This window comes from Trachinotus anak, unplaced genomic scaffold, assembly GCF_046630095.1.
Source record: "Trachinotus anak isolate AG129_WGS33_773 ecotype Australia unplaced genomic scaffold, CSIRO_AGI_Tana_v1 ptg000025l, whole genome shotgun sequence".
Classification (NCBI taxonomy): domain Eukaryota; kingdom Metazoa; phylum Chordata; class Actinopteri; order Carangiformes; family Carangidae; genus Trachinotus; species Trachinotus anak.
The window spans coordinates 44,508-65,081 of record NW_027273876.1 but is presented as its reverse complement, the minus strand read 5'-3'; the positions used below and the strand labels follow the sequence as shown (position 1 = coordinate 65,081).

Below are 20,574 nucleotides of genomic sequence, written 5' to 3'. Positions count from 1 at the left end.
TCGACATTTAAAACAGACTTTCCTGGTCTGGAATGAAAAACTCCCAATAAAATGAGTGAGAAGCTCCGCCTCTATCTATGGCTGAGTGATCTAATTTGAGGAATTGTGGACACACTCTTCTATGTGGGGATGCTACAAATCCTGACCAGCTCAACCGGCTGAAGCCAAGTGGGTTATTACAATATCAGGCCTAACACTCATAATAAAATAATTATCTCATACAGATAGTAACACAGTCTCAACGAAGTGGATTATCCTTCCTCTGAAATTAGGAACCATAGTTTCCACACATGCCTTCACTCGGTCGGGATGGTCTCTGTTGTTCTGGACGGTGAGGCCAGTGACTGTAACATTGAGCAGATTTTCTGGTGTTAAAGACATTTTTAAACCGATTTCTCAGCTGCCACAGTTACAATGCTTGCGTAACACAATAGGGTGTTGAAAGCACCAATGTTTCCATTTAAATAAAGGTTGAATGTAAGGTTGAATCGATTCATGGTGACCCTCTGCTGCCTAAGTCTCCACTCACCTGAATTGAGTTTTGTCTTACCTGTGAGATGAGACAAGAACTGGGTTCTGGGGGCATGTCTGCCTGGTCGCTGGATGATCTGATTAGTCAGAAGGAGATTTTTGTTTCTTCTCTGGAACACGCCCACTTCCTCTGGTGAGACCCAGCCTTCAACCAGCTGCAAACATGTCAGCATGTTAGCATCGTGCTAATATGTGTGTGTGTGTGTGTGTCTGTGTGTATACCTTGGGAAGACGATGAGGGTGATGAAGAGGTGAAGACTGATAGAGCGAAGGGAGGAGAGGAATGACTTCAACAGCTGGACGTTCCCACTGAAACAACAGCATTACATCCTTATATGAAAAAAATTCTCCATTCAAGTTTAAAGATGTGTTTGAAGGTGACTGCACCTGAGTGAGACTCACAAACGAGACACAGCCACAGCCCGACTACAACACACTCTAAAAATACCTAACAAAGCTGGCAGCTCCTGGGTGTTTGTGTTGTGTGTGTGTGCATATATGAGGTCAATAGATGGATCCCTGTGTGTGTGTGTCAGTGGACCATGAGTGTTTATTTCAGAACTTTTATATCTGACAAAAAGTTTCTCCTCTGTATGTTTGTTTAGACCCACATAAGGATCTGGTAGAACCACAAACAGGACAGAACCCTCTTTCAGTGACCTGTAAATTCTGACTTTTTATTACTGGCAGGCAAGAAAGACAAGCAGCGTTTGACCAGTTAAAGCTAAAACAGACATCAGTCAGAAGTGAAGTTTTATCTCTCCACACATCTGATCTCAGAACAGCTTTCTGTCCCATAAAGGATCTGATGCCCATTTGTATTCATCATGTCATTACTGCCCGGCCGCTGTGTCTATAGTTTCCTGTAATTTTCGTGGGCGTGACCGTGTCCCGTTGACATAGGCTGGATGTTTTTTTGTCTATTGAGGGAAAAAGTAAACGAGCTAATTACTCTGATTTATCATCTCTGTATGAGATCTGTTTTAAGTTTGAGACAGAATATTGTTAAGGGAGGGGCGGGGCACACAGAGAGTTTGAGAGACAGAGAGAGAGAGACAGAGACAGCAGTGAAACAGCGACCGGAGCAGAGAGTTAGCTCATTAGTTAGCAGTTAGCAGTGTAGCTGTGAACGTAGCAGTGCAATGTTTGTTTACTTAACCCTAACCCACACCCACTAGTTATGTCACTGTATTGACCACACCCTGAGTACACTTGTATATCATTGACGGTGTTAAGTTGTTGTTTGAAGACTCATATGTGTAATCAGTAAGGCTCGACCTATATGTTTTTGTCAGGAAAATTCCTATACCAATTATAAGTGATCAAGAAGACTGATAATCAATATTTGGAACCAATATGCCAAAACAAGATTCCTGCTACATAAGAACTCTCACTGCAGTGTCCAGATGTTTCTATTATTTGTTTCTATTATTTTGTCTTCTTTGTCTGTCTTTTGTCTTTTTGTGTATCAATGGAGGCAGCCTTAATAACAGAAACACCTCTGTATAATGTGATACAACTACACTCTACTTCCACACACAACATCCTCACTCTATACATTACATACTACCTCTACATGCTACATCACACAGTTTAATCAACAACTGTCTAACACTATTTTATTACAACCTGAACATTAAAACCTTCAGGATTTATTACAGGACTGTTGTATTAGATGACATCAGTTTCATCTAGGTGTTCCTAATAAACTGACAACTGAGTCTATATCAGTCATTATCAGTCGTATCACAGGCAGCAAAGAGTCTGACTACTGTACATTTAAACTGACTGGCTGCTGCAGCTCTCAGTCTCTGCTGTTTTAGAGACTGTCACTGATCCAGCTGCTGTTTATCATCTTCACATCAGCTGGTAACTTTAGCTTAGCAGTTAGCAATGGCTCCTCTCTTTTCCCCTCTCTCTCTTTCCCCTCTCTCTCCCATTCTCACCTTAAGTGTTGAAAGGCTATTGCTCATTACATGTAACCAATCAGACAGTGCTGTGGGCAGGACACTGCTCCAGACCAAACCCACGATAGAGTGGTGACCAATGACAGGGACTGGCGGCTGCATCAGAGCCAAAGTAGCACATTTTAAAATTAGTTATTTTCATTAGCTATCAGTTACAAAAAATAACAATACCAATAAGATCAGGAAAAATGCAGGGCAGTATTTAGCTCAGTGGGTAGCGCACCCGCCCCATGTGTTAAGGCTATAGCCCTCACTGCAGGCGGCCCTGGTACGAATCCCGCTGTGGGCGTCCCTTTTCTGCGTGTCGTTCCCCCTCTCTCTGCCTCCCCGTTTCCTGTCTCTCTTGACTGCCCTATCAATAAAGGCATAAAAGGCCAAAAAAAAAAAATTTTAAATAAAATAATCAGAAAAATGCTGAAATTGCCTCTAGTAATTGGCCAGGCTGATAAGCGGTCACTCCCTAATAATCAGACTTCTCTCATGAAGAGACGTCAAACTGTTTTGTAATCACCAGACAGGCCAACAGGTTAAATGACAGACAGACAGACAGACAGACTGTTCCTGAACTTCCTCCCCAGTCTCTCTAAATCCTTCACACAGTGAAGAAAGACGAAGGATTTGTTTTGAATACATTTCATCATCTTCATATTTTAAAAGGTGAAATAACTGATCTGTTATCACAATAAAAACTAAAACACTTCATCTCCAGACAAAAAGAATCACCACAGTCAAGTCAAAGCCCATGTCTGAAAATATAAAAATATAAGAGCACAGATTTCTCAGCAGGTTCACACCTTTTATATTGAACCCTATGAATTCAGAATAATAAGGTAAGTAATAACAAGGTTCTCTCTGTAAAATTCAGCAGTCTGTGGAGTTTAATGTCACACTTTAAGATTTCAGTCAGTTTTCTCTGTTCCACACAAACAAACTTTCATTAGATAATCTGCTGATAAGATGTTAAACTCTGTCAATGCAGTTTATGCAGAAAGAATTAAAGGAGAGCTGCATGAGATAATTAACAGCGTACCAATAATTAACCAACAATTATTCACTTTGCCCTGGGGAATCATTAAAGTTTCATCTTATCTCCAGACTACAGAGGAGGCCAAACTCCCTGAAAGACATTTTAGTCCTTCATACTGAAGGAAGGACAAGAGGCAGACACTCAAATATACTGTTAAAATTCAAATAGGAATCGAAGTCAGAAACATGAGTCTCAAAATCAGGTTCATTAAAATAAACAGAAAAGTCCTTTAAATACACAATGTGTCACATCTAGATTTAATGACTCCACATGCAGAGGGTGACTATGGTGGGTGGTTGTGATTGTGGGAAATGTAGTCTGAGCTCTTGCAGAGATGTGTTATGTTGTTATTGTTATTTTTCCTTGATAAATGAGAGATCAGCAGATTAAAGTTAAAATTTATCAAATTTAACCCTAACTCCACTTTATTTACAGGGTCATACAGAAGATTTAGCTGTACCTGGTGTGTTATCTGCACCAGGTGTGTTATATGCACCAGGTGTGTGCTACATAAACCAGATGTTACCTGGACCAGGTGTGTTACCTGTATCAGGTGTGTGTGTTCAGGTATCCACACAGCAGGGGGGCAGAAGATGAGAGGGGGCGTGGCCTGGTATGTTGCTGCGGACCATCTGGCCAACCACAACCACTGGGGGGTGGGTTCACTGCTAACAGACAGCCAGGGCATGGTGGTGGTTAACATGCCAACCCGTTGACCTTTAAACCTGGAGACTGGCAGCATCATGATGATATCACAACCTAACACACAAACAGACTAATTAGGACAAAGCAGCATCAATAATCAAAGACAGGTTGATTATTGATCAAACTATTAAAAAGCCTGAACTTAGAAACTCTTTCAAAGTAAAGCAGAAAATACAAAGATGAAAATAAGATAAAGAAATGATGAAAGAAGAATCATGTAAAAACATCAGAGTGCAAAGACAAAACCCAAACAGATATGTGGACATAAAAATAAATTCTATTAAAAATAGTTTTACACAGTGACTTGAGCTGACTCATCAGAAAAAACACAACTGCTTCACTGCTGTAAGAAAAACTCTGATGTGATTCTCTACCTGAAGAAAAATCAACAAAGCCACAAATGACCTGTCAGAAATCAGCTGAAACTACAGCAACACAGTATTAATACTACATAAGTACATCATCAATACTTTATTCCTATTTCATCAATACTGAATCAAATCTACAACATTGCCACATAAATGCTGCAATAATACCAAATTAATGCAAAATAAACACTTTATAAATACTGCATCACTATCAACACTTCAACACCTTCTGCTTTAATAATAACTAAATACCATAGATACTCATCAGTACTTCATTAATACTTCATACTTCAGACTGATGAGGTGACTCTGCTGTTTCCACTGACATCAGAATGATTATCTGTCTCATCATCATCTCTCTTTTTTTTTTTTTTAAGTTTTTTTTGGCCTTTTTAATGCCTTTATTGGATATGTCAGTGAGAGAGTGACAGAAAAGTCAGGGAGAGAGAGGGGATGACACGCAAAGGGCCGCGGGTTGGATTCAAACCCAGGGTCGCTGCGGGTAGGACTAAGCCTTAATGGTACGTGCTCTACCAGGTGAGCCACCAAGGCGCCCTGTCTCATCATCATCTCTGACCATCATCACATCTGTCACAGAGGAACTGGGTAATACCTGACTTGATCCACAGCTTTAACTACTGCTACTGGTTCCACTGGTTCTTCAGTTTTCACTGGTTCAGGTCAGGCTAATAAAAATAATAAATCATAAATTGTTTGTTTTTAGGATAACTTTACATGGACTCCCCTCTTGTTACATTCACTGAATAAGTTTGTGATATTTATGTAAAGAATAATTATCAACAATAATAATATTTAGTAATGTATCTGTTCTCTGGTTCTCTCTCCATATCAGCATGAGACCCCAGTGACTCAGTCCACCAATGAAACAGGTCAAGAATATTTTTTTCTCTCAGAAGACGGTTTTGTTCTTTACATATCCGATGTTTTACTTTCTACATCTGTGAGTATACCAAGGTCCATGAGGGTCTAACAGGGTCCACAAGGATGCATGTGATGTAAATTTTGTCATTGGGGGGTGTATGCAAGGCTCTGTGCAGACATCTGTGTACCCACCTATTTGTACCCACCAATACGTTACACAGGTCCCAACTGCACATGAGCTGTGAAACAAACATAGACGTTGAGTTTGAAGAGTGGCTGTGAGGAGGTCTGCCACTGCCCTCACCTCTACAGCTCATCTTTAAAAGTACAGTAGAAAAAGCATCTCTTCTTCTTCTTGCATGGATGTTGCCATTTTGATTTGATTATAATTGCACGTACATGGACGATGACCTACTGTACATGTATGGAATGTGTTCTCCAAGCAGAGTATAAATGAAAACATCTGTGTATCCACAGTTGTCCATGTGTGCAAAATATGCAAACATAAGTGATATCAGACATGACATTTTGTTCTGCAGCTGCAGAAATCAGACTTTGACAGGACTAATAGTTATAGTTTGTCTCAGCTCAGGTTTACAATCCTCACATCTTCTAAACTCATCCAGTTGTTTTTTGTCAAAAACATAAAACTGAGATTTATTCAAACCTTTTGCTTAAAATCTCTCAAGTTTGGTCTTTGTGCTAAATTAGTAATTTAGTCAATTTTAGTTGCACAGCAGCTTGTAAAGCCACAATTACAAGTACACAAAAATAAAATGTTACAACAAATCTGAAGCAACAAGTCACACACAAACAGAAACAAAACCAATGGATCAATAATTCATAAAATGAACAGAATATTAAAAGCTTTTAAAATGTGACTCAGCAGTTCAGAGTTTAAATCATGTTATCACATATCAGGGCTTCATACTTCATCATATGAGTGGGAGTCAATGTAATGTTAAATACCTCTCTGATATCAGTCAGTCAATCAATCAATCAATCAATCAATCAATCAATCAATCAATAATGACATCCATAAAGACTTTACCAATAATATTTTTTTCACAAGGAGAGAATTATAACTGATCCTCACAGTACTACTGTGTACTTGTACTACAGCTGTCAGTTATACTCACAGGTCTCCTTGTACTTGTAATACAGCTGTCTGTATCAGTCTTGCTGATGATGCAGTGTCTGTAGCTGAGTGGATTATCGCGGGTTATTGTGTCACTTACCGACCTGCGAATCTTCTCCAGCTTCTGTCCTGGTAAACTGCTCCTCCGAGCGGGACTGACGACCCTCTTCGGTCCGGTCACGTCCTGAACGTCGACTCGCTCTTCGAGCTGTTTCACTGAGGTCCGCAGATCATCCTCCCATCCGGTAAAGGTGAAAGTAAAAACAGCCCCGGAGCCACGAGGATCAACAGCGACACAAGTTAACCGAGAGAGGAGGGGGATGGTGGTGGGGGGGGGGGGCTCCCGGTTGTAACAGACAGACCAAGCGTGTCACGGCGGTGACAGACGATGCGACGCCTGTAGGTAGAAAATACCGGAGTCGGCGTGCAGCAGAGCCTTGTTCCGGTCACGGAATCTCTCTCTCTCTCTCTCTCTCTCTCTCTCTCTTCCTGATACATGCCGATTAAAGCTCTGGTAAATGGTGCCGCTCTCAGATCAAAGAGCCGCCTCACTGTTCCCTGTGAGCGTGTTGATCCCTGAACAGATGCGAAGTGATCAGAAACACAACTGTATGAATGTGTTGGTGAGCTGCCCAGGACTAGTGGTCATATTAACTTTATCTGTACTGAATCTTTTCTGTAAACAGCAAAGCAGAGACAGTGATGTCTTTACTGGAGTCTTCAAACAAAGGAAACAAACCAGGCAGCAAACAGTCAGGAACAGGAATCAGGCAGCTCAACACACCTAGGTCTGTGTAGCTTGCCAAGGACCACAAAGACAATGTACCAGGCTGGCCCTGCACTTCTGGGGACCAAATACAAATGTGGGCTCTGCCTCACAGCAGATAGACAGTTTAGTATCCATAAAACCAGCTAGCGTATGCAATCATAACTCATGCATTTTATTTGTACCTCTATCAACATGATTAAACCCTTTATGATTAGATCCTATGTCAAAATTTGAACCATAAATGTATTTTCCATTTATAAATATCTTCATTCATTGATCATTAATGTTTCAGAGAGCATTTCTTTAGGTTTGACACTATTTATTTCTAGAGAAAATACATTTATCATCGCTACATTATGATCTCATGTTATCTAATATAGTAGCACACAATAACTATAATTATTTCTATTAATTTTATTTGAAGTGATGGATGCAACAACCTTAGTGAATGATGGGTTTCATTACAACCATATAAACTATAAATCAACACTGCTGAAAAAAAAAGGTTCTGGCTCCCACAGTCCAAAGACATGCAGATTAGGTTAATTGGTCAGCCTCGTGATAGTCTGGTGACCTATCCCGTACCTGTCCAATGTAAACTGGGATTGGCTCCAGCCCTATGAGGATAACTGGTACAGATAATGGATGGATGTGCTTATTTCTCTCCTTCATCAACCTTCTTTTGTCTTTTTTTGCCATCAGTGAGTATCAGACATTTTCACCATCCACTCACTGAGGGAGAGGCCTTGCACCCACAGACTGTGTTACATACATACATCATTGTTACCAGTTTTGGATCTAACAAACACGATGATCCTTGTTTCTCACCCTCTCATACAGCACTGTCAGTAGCAAGCATTACAGAGGCAACAACAAGTATCACTTCTTTGTAGATACTCACTCAAAGCTCTTCTACCATTCTACTGTGTGTGTATGTGTATGTGTGTTGAGATCACAGTATCCATTAGTGAGATAATGACAACTATATATTCTGTGTGTGTGTGTGTGTGTGTGTGTGTGTGTGTGTGTTCCCATCCTGAGTCATCACACACAAAGTTTAACAACCTTATTGCCTCCTTTGTCTCTTCCCGTGAGGAGGAAGGTGTGTGTGTATTTGTTTTATCTGATATCAGTAATTGTCTCTGAGTTGTGAAGCTCTGCTATGTCAACACACACATGCTCTCTCTCTCACACACACACACAGTTAATATTGACAGAACAGACTGAGGAGTCTCTGTTAAGTCGTCGACCTTTCAGACTAATCTGTGATTATCTACTTTATCATACAACATATAGCTCCACCAACAGACTGATTGGATGAATGCTCAAGCTCTGCCCATTTCCTCTGTGAATGATTATTGAGTAGAGATCATAGGGATATGGAGAGAGAAGACAACATGAAGCAGATTACAGAAAATCTTCTTTAATGTGACTGCCATTAAAACCTTATGTGAAATATAAATTAGTTTCAACCTCTGACCACATTACAATGATTACTTATTTTTCTGGATTTATAAACTTGAATCCATCCCTCTGACTCTCTGAGTCTGTTAATAAAAAGTAAGTGATTCATAGTAAAATGTACAGAACAAACTGAAACATGGTTTCAGTGCCTAAACTCTACAGATTAAAATTCATACTGAAGCTTAAAGACTGTCAGGACTTCAGAAGATGAATTCATTATTTTTCCTGTTTGGCATTCAATTAATTCAAATTACCAGTGGATATCAGAGAACATTAAAGACATGTTTTATGTATAAAGGCTAATCCCTGGTGAAGTTGTAAATGAGGGTGAAAGGGTTTTACATTCATGAAAACTCCACTACAGCTAAAATACTGTATTCAAATAACATGTACAGGTGTACAGGTACAAACAGCTGATTCTTCAGAAGCCTGTGCAGCACCTGATGAACATGCTGGACTTGATCCTGATGTAGACATGTGTTCTTCAGCCTGTCCTGGACAGACATCACTGACAAAGGCTTGGATGACATGCAAGGCTTTAGTAAAACCCAGTGGAATAACAAAAAGGGGTTCAAGTTTTGTTTCCATTCATACTCCTTCCTAACCCCAATGGGATTTTAGGCATTTTTTGCTCAAGCTTGGAAAACCAAACTTGTCTTTGATGGAAGCAGAGTCTGTTAGAGAAAAACATTGCAAAGGGAGCAGAATCCCATGGCCTGCTATTATGGCCTGTAAGTAAAGAAAATACTCTGCCACTCTTACACTAACCTGATGAAGACTGGGTGGCTTTGTGCTGCCTCTCTGCAGTCATTGTAAACCATCTTAAAGATTCTTAGATGAACAGGCAGCGTATTGTTTCTCAGACTCCACAGTCCAGGTTATTCTGATTAACAGCGAGATCATCAAAGCAATAGAAGGTTACTCATGAGGAAAGGATGAAGGCTGAAATTCAAATATCAAAGAACATGGACTTAGGTACACCAACATGGATCTTCAGGGAAACCTTATGGAGGAGTGAGACAGGACTCTGATCAGTGATGGACAGCCAGTCAGGAGCACCTGATTTCTTGTATCACCTCACCTGTGTATGACGGCTACCTGAACCTACGTGGCTGCAGTGTGAGTCCACACCACTGGTCCTGACAGCTTTGTCTACACTGAGTTTGCCTTTGATAATCACCAATAATAATTATTATCCAGTGCTGATGAACAGTCGGAAAAGTGAAGACTGTAACCAGAAAGTAGTCACATGATTTTTGTTTACGTTGGTTCACAAGAGAGACACAGAGAGACAGAAAGAGGCAGAGGGATAGAGCACTGCAAAACTTCGGCCCTTCATATAATGTTCTTTTAACATAATTTGACAAAAACATTTGACCTAATTAAAGCCTACGTGGGGTTTCTGCTATTACTATATAGTACACGTGTAGCTTACACATTCTTCTGTAATAACATGAAATTGTTCAAATGGAAATAAATGAATGAATATTTATACTGAAGAATAAATATAACGGAACACATTTTTCTCATATTTGTCAGTCAGTCAGTTTTTCTTTAAAGATTGTAATCTGGATAACTTTCCTCACAGAAAAAAGTAGTAGCCAAATGTATTACTAGTCTGGTACCTGTTATATCAACAAACAGGGTTAGCCTACAAAACTAGCAGTCTGATGGTTTGCATGAGAATGGCTTCGGGTGAAGTCAAATTCACAGCCTGAATTATTGTTTCAGTCTTCCCCTGGCTCTGATGTTGGGCACATCATGAGGCAGGTCATCAGATCATCAGGTAAGCCAGGGCCTGCAGCTGGGCTGGGTGAAGGGTGAGATACAGAGAGATTTGCTGAGTCCATTCAGACCACATTGTAATGTAATGTCTCAAAAAGCTAGACTTGTACACACATCAGAGCCAGGTAACACTGAAGGTACTGAATACATAGATTTAATAGAAATCTAATAGAAACTTTGGGGAAACACAGTTTTATACAGTGTTTTTGTCATAGTTCTGTAAAACAAACATGTCATGCCTCAGCTGGATAGCTGAGTTCCCTTTTTTGTTTCCCCCAGTGTTCTTTGTCTTGTACTTCCTGTTTTATTTTGATACTCACCTCTCTCTCGTTTCAGGTTCCTCACTTCCTGCCCTCATGTGTCCTCCCCTTGTGTGATTACCTGCCCTGCCCTAATGTGCTGCACCTGTGTCTCATTGTCCTCCCTCTCCCAGAGTATTTAGTCTCAGTGTTCCCTCCCTTCTGTGCCAGTTCGTCTTGTTCTTTATGACTACGTTCCAGCCTTTATTCCCCGTGTGCCTTATTTGTATCTTGTCTTGTCTTGTTTTTGGTTTTTGATCCTGCCTTTGCCTTCCGATTTTTATACCTTTGCTCCGTGGACTGATCTCCTGTGTACCGACTTTCGCCTAATTAAAGGACATTGAGAACTTGCTTACTGTGTCAGTCTGCATCTGAGTCCGAGCCATTGTTCAGCCCTGACAAAACAAACAAACAAACATGGATGAAAACAACTTCCGTGATGGAGGTAATAACTGATGGGGGAAAGTTGGCCAGGTTCGCAGGTGGGTGTGGACACAGCATATGACAGGGACTATGGTTGAGTTTCCAGGATCAGTTAACAGCTCTAATGTTATTTACACATTAGGTAGCGATGAGATGTTCATACCGTTCAGACTATTATAATCATTATACATATGGTACAGGTTTAATGTCATTTTCTGTAAAGTGAGTTATAATTGTGTCAATGAGTGACAGCTGTCTGGCAAATACATGAACAATCCTGGGCAGAAAAATGTTAAAAAATGTCAAAATGTTTCATAATGAAATCCACACTGAAATCTGTATAAATCTTTGATCACATTCACTTTTCTCTCTCCTCCAGCTGGCAGTTTTACATTGTTTTAAATGACTGCTGGTCATAAACAAACAAACAAAAACACACACACACACACACACACACACACACACACACACACACACACACACACACACACACACACACACACACACACACACACACACACACAAAGTGTTAGTGAGGGGTGAAATTGAGTTGTTTCAGTCTGGAGACTGAGAGCAAAGACTAATAGAGAGAGGGAGGGGACGAGAGAGGCTGAGCTTTAATGGTGAAGTATTTTCTAACCTTCTATTTTCCTCTATTATCCTCCATCTCTCCATCTTTCCATTTCTCTCTGTCTCTCAGTCTGTTGTCATGTTGTGATGATGAAAGCTGTTTAATGAGCTGCAGTCGGCATGATGGCACAAAACACACCCATTACCCCAGTCCCCCACCCCACTGCCTGTCAGCTGCCAGCCAGCTGTGATTTGTTAAAGTGTTTCCTAAAACACAATTATCTTCCTCCTCCCCCCACCTCTCCCCATTTCCCCCCTTCTCTTCAACTCCTTTTAATGTCACCATGGAAACACAACAGCCTCCAACGTGCTGTAGTATCACCCATGGTTACTGTGCTGTATAAAAAAATTTTTTGCTCATCATCCTAAAACATGACCAGGATACAGACAAGTGAGTGAGTGCAACAAGTCTCAGCTGATATTCACTTAATTCATGTTTAGTTCACACAGTTTTAATTCCTGTCACTGTCTACTCTGACACTGGTATTGATTGTTTGTTTGTGTCACATCAGACAACAAATGTGGAGCCTCTGAGCCATTTGTTGTTGTTCTCACTTCACAGTAGAGTGATAATGTAGTAATTAAGCTGCTTTCCTCTCCGCCTGACAAGCCCCAGCCACTGTCAATGGGAAAAGGTCACACCCACGAAATGACAGAAACAATACATACAGCTAGCTTACAGGGACAATACTCTGCTGCCACCCCAAGTAGGCAGTAAATTACATGATGAATACAAACAGGCATCAGATCCTTTAAGGGATGGAAAGCTTTTCTGAAATTAGATTCAAGGAGAGATGTCGCTTCCACTTCAGTATCTTTCTAACTGAAGACTATTTTTAGCTTTAACTGGGCAAACACTGCTTGTCTTGCATGCCCTGACAACATGCCATTGGACTAATGACCACTGAGAACTGATGTAATAAAGTAGTGATGACTATTCAGTTCTCATGTAATAATTTAGTAAGAACTACTGAGTCCTCAAGTCATAATGTAGTAAGAAATACTGAGTACTCATGTCCAGAAGTGTAGTGCTGTTTGTTTAAGTACTGTGGAACACCTATGACGCACGCCAATGCATGCACACACTTGGTTGAATTGCACATTTTGATGGTTATGAAACCACTGTTCCCACAGTCACAAGTTTACATATATTACAGTTTTTCTCTGTGGCCTTAGTACATTTTCTCACATCATCCTGAAATGCACAGTGAGTGCATTTCTCAGAACATTTAGTGCAAACAGCACAACATCATGGATTACCTGCAAAAACGAATAACTTGCTCAGAATACTAAGTCTATGTCTCAGAAGTGAATATTTATGTCAGTGAACATGTCAGTGCCATCAGAATCCCAAGTCCATGAATCATTGTTTATGGACAAGATATTCAGAATGTTTAGTCATTTATCAATATAACATGTGTACTCTCTAAGTATTTTCTGATATAAACTATGCAAAACATCTGGATGACAATGGCTAGAAACATAAAAAGGACAAAATTACACATCACTGTTTGTGGGAGACTGATTAAAGAACAATATTTTAATGTTTGTACTGTAGTATGTTGACAGACCATGCACTGCATTTGCAAGCTAGAAAAAAGATTTACAGTACAGCACCTTATAACATAGAGGAAATGATATAAAATTAAAAATAAATTACAAAATCAGAAATGGAAACATAATTTACATATAACTCTACATGCTTTCTACTTTTTACAGTTGCTGGCGATCCTGTATGTTGGGCCACATGTTCTCATCCACATCACAACAGATATCTTCCCTCACAATGCAGTGTGGAAATAACCTTCTAGAATGTCTTATCCAGGCTCTGCAGGCATCTGCTGTGATGTCCTCACATGCAGCATCCATCGCAGCAAGCAGTGTCATCTGTGTATGTGGGTTACAATCATATACCTTCCACTTCCAAGCTGAGAACAACTCCTCAGTTGGGTTGAGGAATGGGGAATATGGTGTTCAGAATTCCATCAGCATCCTGTGGTGGTTGGCAAACAATTGCCTGATTGCGTTGGAGTGATGGAAACTCACATTATCCCAAATGACCACATACTTTGGTAAATTTTCTTGACCCCTCTCCTCTTCAGGAATGAGATCCCTGTAGAGGGTCTCTAAGAAGGTAAGCAGATGTTGGCTGTTGTATGGCCCTACAAGAGGAATATGAGTATGCACCCCTTTGTCTGAAATAACTGCATACATAGTGATGTTCCCACCCCTTTGGCCTGGCACATCAACAGTAGCTCTCTGTCCAAACAGATTATGCCCACGTCTCCTTCCTTTGGCAAAGTTGAAGCCAGCATCATCCAGGTATATGAAAATATGAGGTGGTTCTCTTGATTCCAGTTCCATTATATGTTATTTTGAACAAGACACTACAGTAAATTTCATGTAACATGCATTTTCATTTTGGAGACAATACAGTCAAATCAAATGTATGCAGGTGAAACTAAGTCATTATAAGATGTTGTACTGTTTACTGTACAGTAGATTACAGTTATTATTAGCTCAGAGCTGTTTACCTGCACATTCTGGTACCATAGTTCCTTCACTCTGTCATTGTTCTTTTAAAATGGTACATAGTATAACTGCTTCATACTCATTTGGTGTCTTCTCAGCACTCTGTCAATAGTTGAGATGCTGACGGGCTGGATGTTCACAAAGACATTGCTGTCAGCGATAATGGCAGTCTGTATCTTTCTAAGTCTTATTGCATTATTTGCTATGACCATAGCACAAATAGCCTCTTCCTGTTGAGGAGTGAAAATGGGCCCTCTGCCACCCCTTTGAGGAAGTCTTGTAGTCCTATGTGTTACAGTAAAAATACAAGACTGAGTGCACAACAGTAACATTTCAGTATATACTGTATGTACCCTGCCCCTATATATAGTATAACATATTTAGTCTATGCTGTAAAATGCCAATAAATGTTGTAACATTATACTGTAATATATACAGTTCAAATTGTTGATTTAGACACCTATTCTCTCTGCGAAATGTCTGAATGATTGAGGATACAGTTCTCCCAATATTTGGTTGTACCCTTCGACCTGCCTCGGCCATTTAAAAGCCATGATTAATAACATGGTCCACAATTGTGGCCCTTATTTCATCAGGAACATGTCTATGTCCTTGACCACTTCTACCCCTTTCTCTGTTTTGACTCCTTTCCCTTATGCCATGCAACGTAAGTCTTCTTCCGCACTGTTGGCCCCATTCATTTCCTTGCTGTTCTCCATTTTGTGGGTTTCATTTCTTTGCTGTTCTTCCATGCTCCATTTTGCCTTGTCTTTAAACGCTCGCCAATTGAAGTTTCATCAGCAATTTTAGAGAACTGCTTGGTCATTGGTTGATCTAACACCTCATACATTCCCCTTCCTAAAAATTTAATTGGTTTCACCTGAGAGTAATTTATGTATTCAGAATAAATTTACCAAAAAAGTCTTGTAGAAATGTATAAAATATACTTGACAAATTATGACAACTAGTTCAACACTTTTGCATGCAATGACTTACACAATGAACAAATTACAAGTCGGTTTGGAGGGTAAGATTATTGAACTGAGGGCTAGTACAATGCATTTTGATCATCATGACCTAAACAACCAATGATGTATGAAACAACTGCCAATTGTACATAATCATCTGCATGAATGTACGAAATAATTTGAAAAATGACAAAATGAACAAGAAATTGTTGTTATGATGTGCACAAGTGACTAGAGGATGTGGAGATTGAATGAGCAATTTCAAGAATTTCAATTCTGTTCTGTGAAATGCACCAAAGCAACTGAGAAAAATTGTAATCAATTATCACCCCATGAAGAGCAAATGATGAATGAAAGAATGTTTCCTACCTTTTAGATTTTTAAGGTGGAATGTGTTACTCAATTCAATTTGTTTTAATTGGCTCTCTTGTATGATATGGGCTTTAGTGATTATTAGATCTTCAAGTGCTTAAAGATGTTCATGATTTTCAACCTGATTATATTGAATATTTCATGTCATTACTTCAAAAAAAAAAAAATGACAGTAACCAGTGAGTCTACTGAGGGAACTATCAATTGTAACAATAACAATAAATAGAAATTATTATTTATTATTTAGTAATTATTAAATAGTGAACAGTAATCATTAATACTTTACTTCACTTATTGTTTCTATTTCCCACTTAAATCCTAGTATTAAAATGACACCAGTTAATCATCCAAACTATAGCCCAGGTAAATCCCAGAGAGAATACAGTGTCTACACCAGAAACATGCTCTGATACTGATCACATTCAGATTTGTATTATTTAATTGTTGGTTTATTCTCTACTTTTTAGAGATGTAGTTATTTTGGTAATTTTGTTTCTTATTGATCCATTTGATTGTCTTTATATTGGTTGCCGATGTGATTTGGCTCACTGTCTGAGTCTGTGTAACAATACATAAATGTAAAACCGAAAATAGTCACAAATGATGTAGATTTTAGTCACTGCAAGAGTAACAGAGATTGTCATTTGGCTCAGAGTCTCAGTTATTAATGAGGTTGATGCTTTGTTAGACTTGCAGACTCTTGTTACCCAATCAGCCGCAGAGCAGAGAGCATCCAGCTTTTCACTCAAACTTTCTCTGCCTTGAAACAAAAAACATCTTAATGAGTAATTCAGCCCTGAAGACAGATTTTCTATTGAACCAGAAAAATCAGCCAGTGATGTGACATGACTCTAAAAGCCATTTGTCTTGGTTCAGAATTAAACAGACTGCTTCTGTAACATCATTTCAGTCAGGAGAGACAAGTGAATGAAGTAAAAGTAAATATTTTAATTAGACAAGATATGTGATGAATAGTGCTGAAATTATAGACTTTGGTGCTTGGTCTCATAGGGGAGATGTTTAGGGTTGGGATGAGCAGCAGCAAAATACATGTGCGCATATGTATATAATCCCCCCTGAGACCAGACATTGGTGGTGGTGGCGGCTGACTGTCCCTCTGATGCCGATGATGGCCGAAGAACTTATGATGCTGAAGATGGCTGAGAATGCTATGAAACTGATAAGGTTGAAGATCCCTCAACGATGGGATGGCTGAGAGACCTCTGATGTAGAGATGCCGAAGAACCCTCTGACACTGAGAAGACTGAAGATCCCTCTGAGATGGATTATGGCTAACGATCCCTGTGAGGATGGATGGGATAACTGGAATTGGAGAACTATTGTAACATAGCTACACTAACTCTTTAGTTTGTTTTTATTTTGGTTCCATGTCACGTCACTAACTCTCCTGTCATTTCAGATCCTGCCTTCACTCCCTGCCATACAATCTACTCATTTCCCTCACCTGGTTTTCCCCGCCCATCTCCTCCTCACCTGCAGTCCATTTGCTCATTAGTTCCTCAGTATATATACCAGTCCATTTTCATTTGTTCCCTGCCAGATTGTCTTGTGTTCTTCGTTGCCAAGCTTTCCAGCATTTCCCAGTACTGCCTTCCTGCTCTGACCCAGTTTTGCCTTTCTTGGACTCCGAATACCTGCCTGCTCCCTGTCGGATTTGTTTGCCTGATTCTGATCTCCTGGTTTTGACTCTGCCTGTTTTCTGGAACTAGTAAACTGATCTTCCCCTGCTACTTGCCTGTCTCTTTGTCGTGCTTCTGGGTTCTCCTTTGTTGGCTCCAGTGACTGTGACAACTCTGGAAGCAGGTGGAGATTGGGGAGGAGGAGGGGCGCACGTCAGCAGAGCAGGAAACTAAAACTGAGAAGGAACATCTTTAAAAAGGGAGCACCAACAGATGGTAGGCTAACGAGAAAGTGTGTTGCCCTGCTATTGGTTAGTTGTGAACAGCTGTCCGAACAGAGGGTTAGGGCTGCAGATGACAGCCATGGGCCGGAACAATGAGGGAATAATGAGTGAATATGTGAGAAGAGGTGTGCCCTAATCAGGATTATATACAGCATATGCATGCAAGAGGATAGGTCTTCCTGATTGAACTTATGCTAGAGCTTCAAACTGCTAGAGAAAGCTAGAAAATCAAACTGTTTGGACTCATGTTTCTAATGAAGGAGATTCATATGTAGAGGAACTGTTACCCGTCATTGTACCCGTCACATTATAACGTAACTATAGTCACATTGTTCATGGCAGCAGGTTCAGGTGATCAATTCACTTTATATAGCTCCAAATTACAACAGGCATTATCTCAAGGCTCTTTACAGAATCAGGTGCAGACCTGACATTAATATATATTGTTGTTTCATTATGTCTTTATATGTCCTGTGTAGGAATAAGTATTTTAAGACTCTAAGTGACTCTTTGCACAATTATTTCCTGTTTACTTTAAAATAACAACCTTGTGTGTCTGTCGTTTGTTTTACGTCCTTAGTTTTTTCCTGCTTCTGTGATGGTCTTCCCCATCCTGATGTGTTTCACCTGTTCTTTCATGTTCCTGGTGGAGGTTCCTCTTACTGTCAGTCACTTTATGTATCTTGTTGCTTGTTCTACCTCTTGAAGTTATTTTTTTCTTCACATTAATTGTATGTTATAGTTACAAGTTTTACTCTGTAGACTTTTGAGATTTTTGTCTCCAGTTGTTCTGTTCACAGAGAGATGGACAGATAGGTGTACACTCTAATTATCCTCCAACAACATTTTAATAACAACTTTTTTGGGTGGAGCTTAGGTTTCTGATGTCATAGACTAAAAAACAGAGAGCTGCAGCATTCCCATGGCAACTCCTTGTCGCCAAGGTTACATCACATCCAACACTACAGAAAACAAAAAGCTGGGTGAGAACTGTGTGTGTGTGTGTGTGTGTGTGTGTGTGTGTGTGTGTGTGTGTGTCTCAGTTGGATCTCCGCAGCCAATCAGTATTGTTTTGTGTCACAGGAGGAAGTGACATCAGTCCTGCCTTATCACCAGAAAACAGACAGAAAGAGAAAGTATAAAATTCAATGTGTTCTCCTGAGTTTAGCAGCCTCAATTATAAACAGACAAAACCACCTGTCTGACTCTGAAGAAATGTAAATAAAATAATTTTTTTTTTTTCCCAGAGGTTTTTAAAATCGTTCCAACATTCAACTCCATTAGATCATATCTGGATGTTTGTGATGTATCACAGCTCAGATTGGGTGATATATGATTCTTACCTTAATCATTTGCACTCACTTTAAAATTTAATACTGACTGAACCATGTAAACTGAAGTTGGTGGGTTGTTCTTGATAAAGGTAAACATCTGCTATAAATGTTTCTTTGTCAAGATAATGGCTGTTTAAACTATGTTTTCATTGTTTTTTCATAGGGATGCTTAATGTGTGGATTAACTGATCAAAACTTTATTTAACCTGTACAAGGCAAAAACACAGACATTTGAAAAGAGTCAGTTCAAACAAGTCGATCACCAATCACCATCACATTGTTTCTTTCTTTCCTTTAACATTTTTTATATAGATTTCTTTTGGTTGTGTGTTTGTGCATCTTTTTCTTTGTTACAAATCATCCTAACCAGCCTCAATGTTTTATTTCTGGTGAAGATGATAAGTTATGATTGACACCTGGAAAGGTAATTTCAATGTTCAAAAGGATGTTAGTTCTCCTAGTCCTTCCCTACTGCAGACATGAAGTGAAACCTGACTGTACTAATTACATCAGAGTGTGTGTGTGTGTGTGTGTGTGTGTGCTTTTGTGTTAATATGTGTATGTATGTGTTACTTTCTCTACTAACGAGTGTGTGTGTGTGTGTGTGTGTGTGTGTGTATTGGCTGTGACAGTGATTGGCTGACAGCCTCTGTATTTCTGCTCCACTTGAGTTAATGGGCAGCTTTCTCTCTCACTCAGTATACATTTCAGTTATTGGGACAAGTGGCAACTTTACAGATGGTCAGAGGTTGCAGTGAAAACAGCAGCAGGAAATGAGCAATACATCACCAGCTCCTCATCTTCATCCTCTACATTTTCACCTCTTCTTCATCCCCACCTTAACACTGTGTCCACAAAAAATGAATACTATGAGCAGCATGTCACCAACATCAGTCCTCCATGATTAATAGGACCCTGCTATTTTTAAGCAACGTTGTAAAAATGAATGGGTATGTAGCTCTGCTTTGTCCTCTACAAATCCAAGTCATAGGGTTAGGGTTAGGAATAAATAATTTGGCTCTGGGGTCCAGAAAGGGTCCCCTGAGCAATGCACACTCCATGGAATGGTTCTTCCTTGAGTCTGCCAGGGTTAGGGTTAGGGTTAGGGTTAGGGTTAGGGGCCAACACATTCATTCTGCTTCAAGTTGGAATCTGCTTCCACTTTATGTACTAATTAGTGAGAAGTTGGAATTTGGAATCTGGCGACCAGTAGATGGCGGCATAGAACTGCGAATGAGAGGCGAATGAATGGGGTCTTATGGGACTTGGAAGCCTAGGCGTTTTGTGGAAGGGCGTCCTTACCGCGGCGAGTGCTGGCGGCGGATGGGAATATGGAAGGACTTTGGGTGGGCGTTTCCGATCGAGGGAGGGGCCGGCGTGGGCCGCGTCAGTTGGGCGGGAGAGGCTGGGGGCTTGGTTACGCAGGGGCAGGTGTCCGGAGAGGGTTTCGCGCAAG

At 40.1% G+C, this 20,574-nt stretch overlaps 1 protein-coding gene across 5 annotated transcripts in view; it reads right to left on the bottom strand.

Moving 5' to 3' along the window:
* tcerg1l (transcription elongation regulator 1 like) overlaps positions 1-7,701 on the bottom strand; it is a 41,605-nt gene extending 33,904 nt beyond the window's left edge. For 2 of the 5 annotated variants that reach the window (XR_011685139.1, XM_071463260.1), the window contains exons 1-4: positions 6,719-7,701; positions 4,070-4,284; positions 754-840; positions 551-686 (exon numbers count right to left, since the gene is read on the bottom strand). The gene's annotated coding sequence lies outside the window, so the exon portion shown is untranslated. Of the gene's footprint in view, positions 1-550; positions 687-753; positions 841-2,669; positions 2,874-4,069; positions 4,285-5,672; positions 5,720-6,718 lie in introns of those variants that run through there. The other 3 variants (XM_071463261.1, XM_071463262.1, XM_071463263.1) reach the window with 3 other exon arrangements.
* Between the last annotated feature and the right edge of the window lie 12,873 nt (positions 7,702-20,574).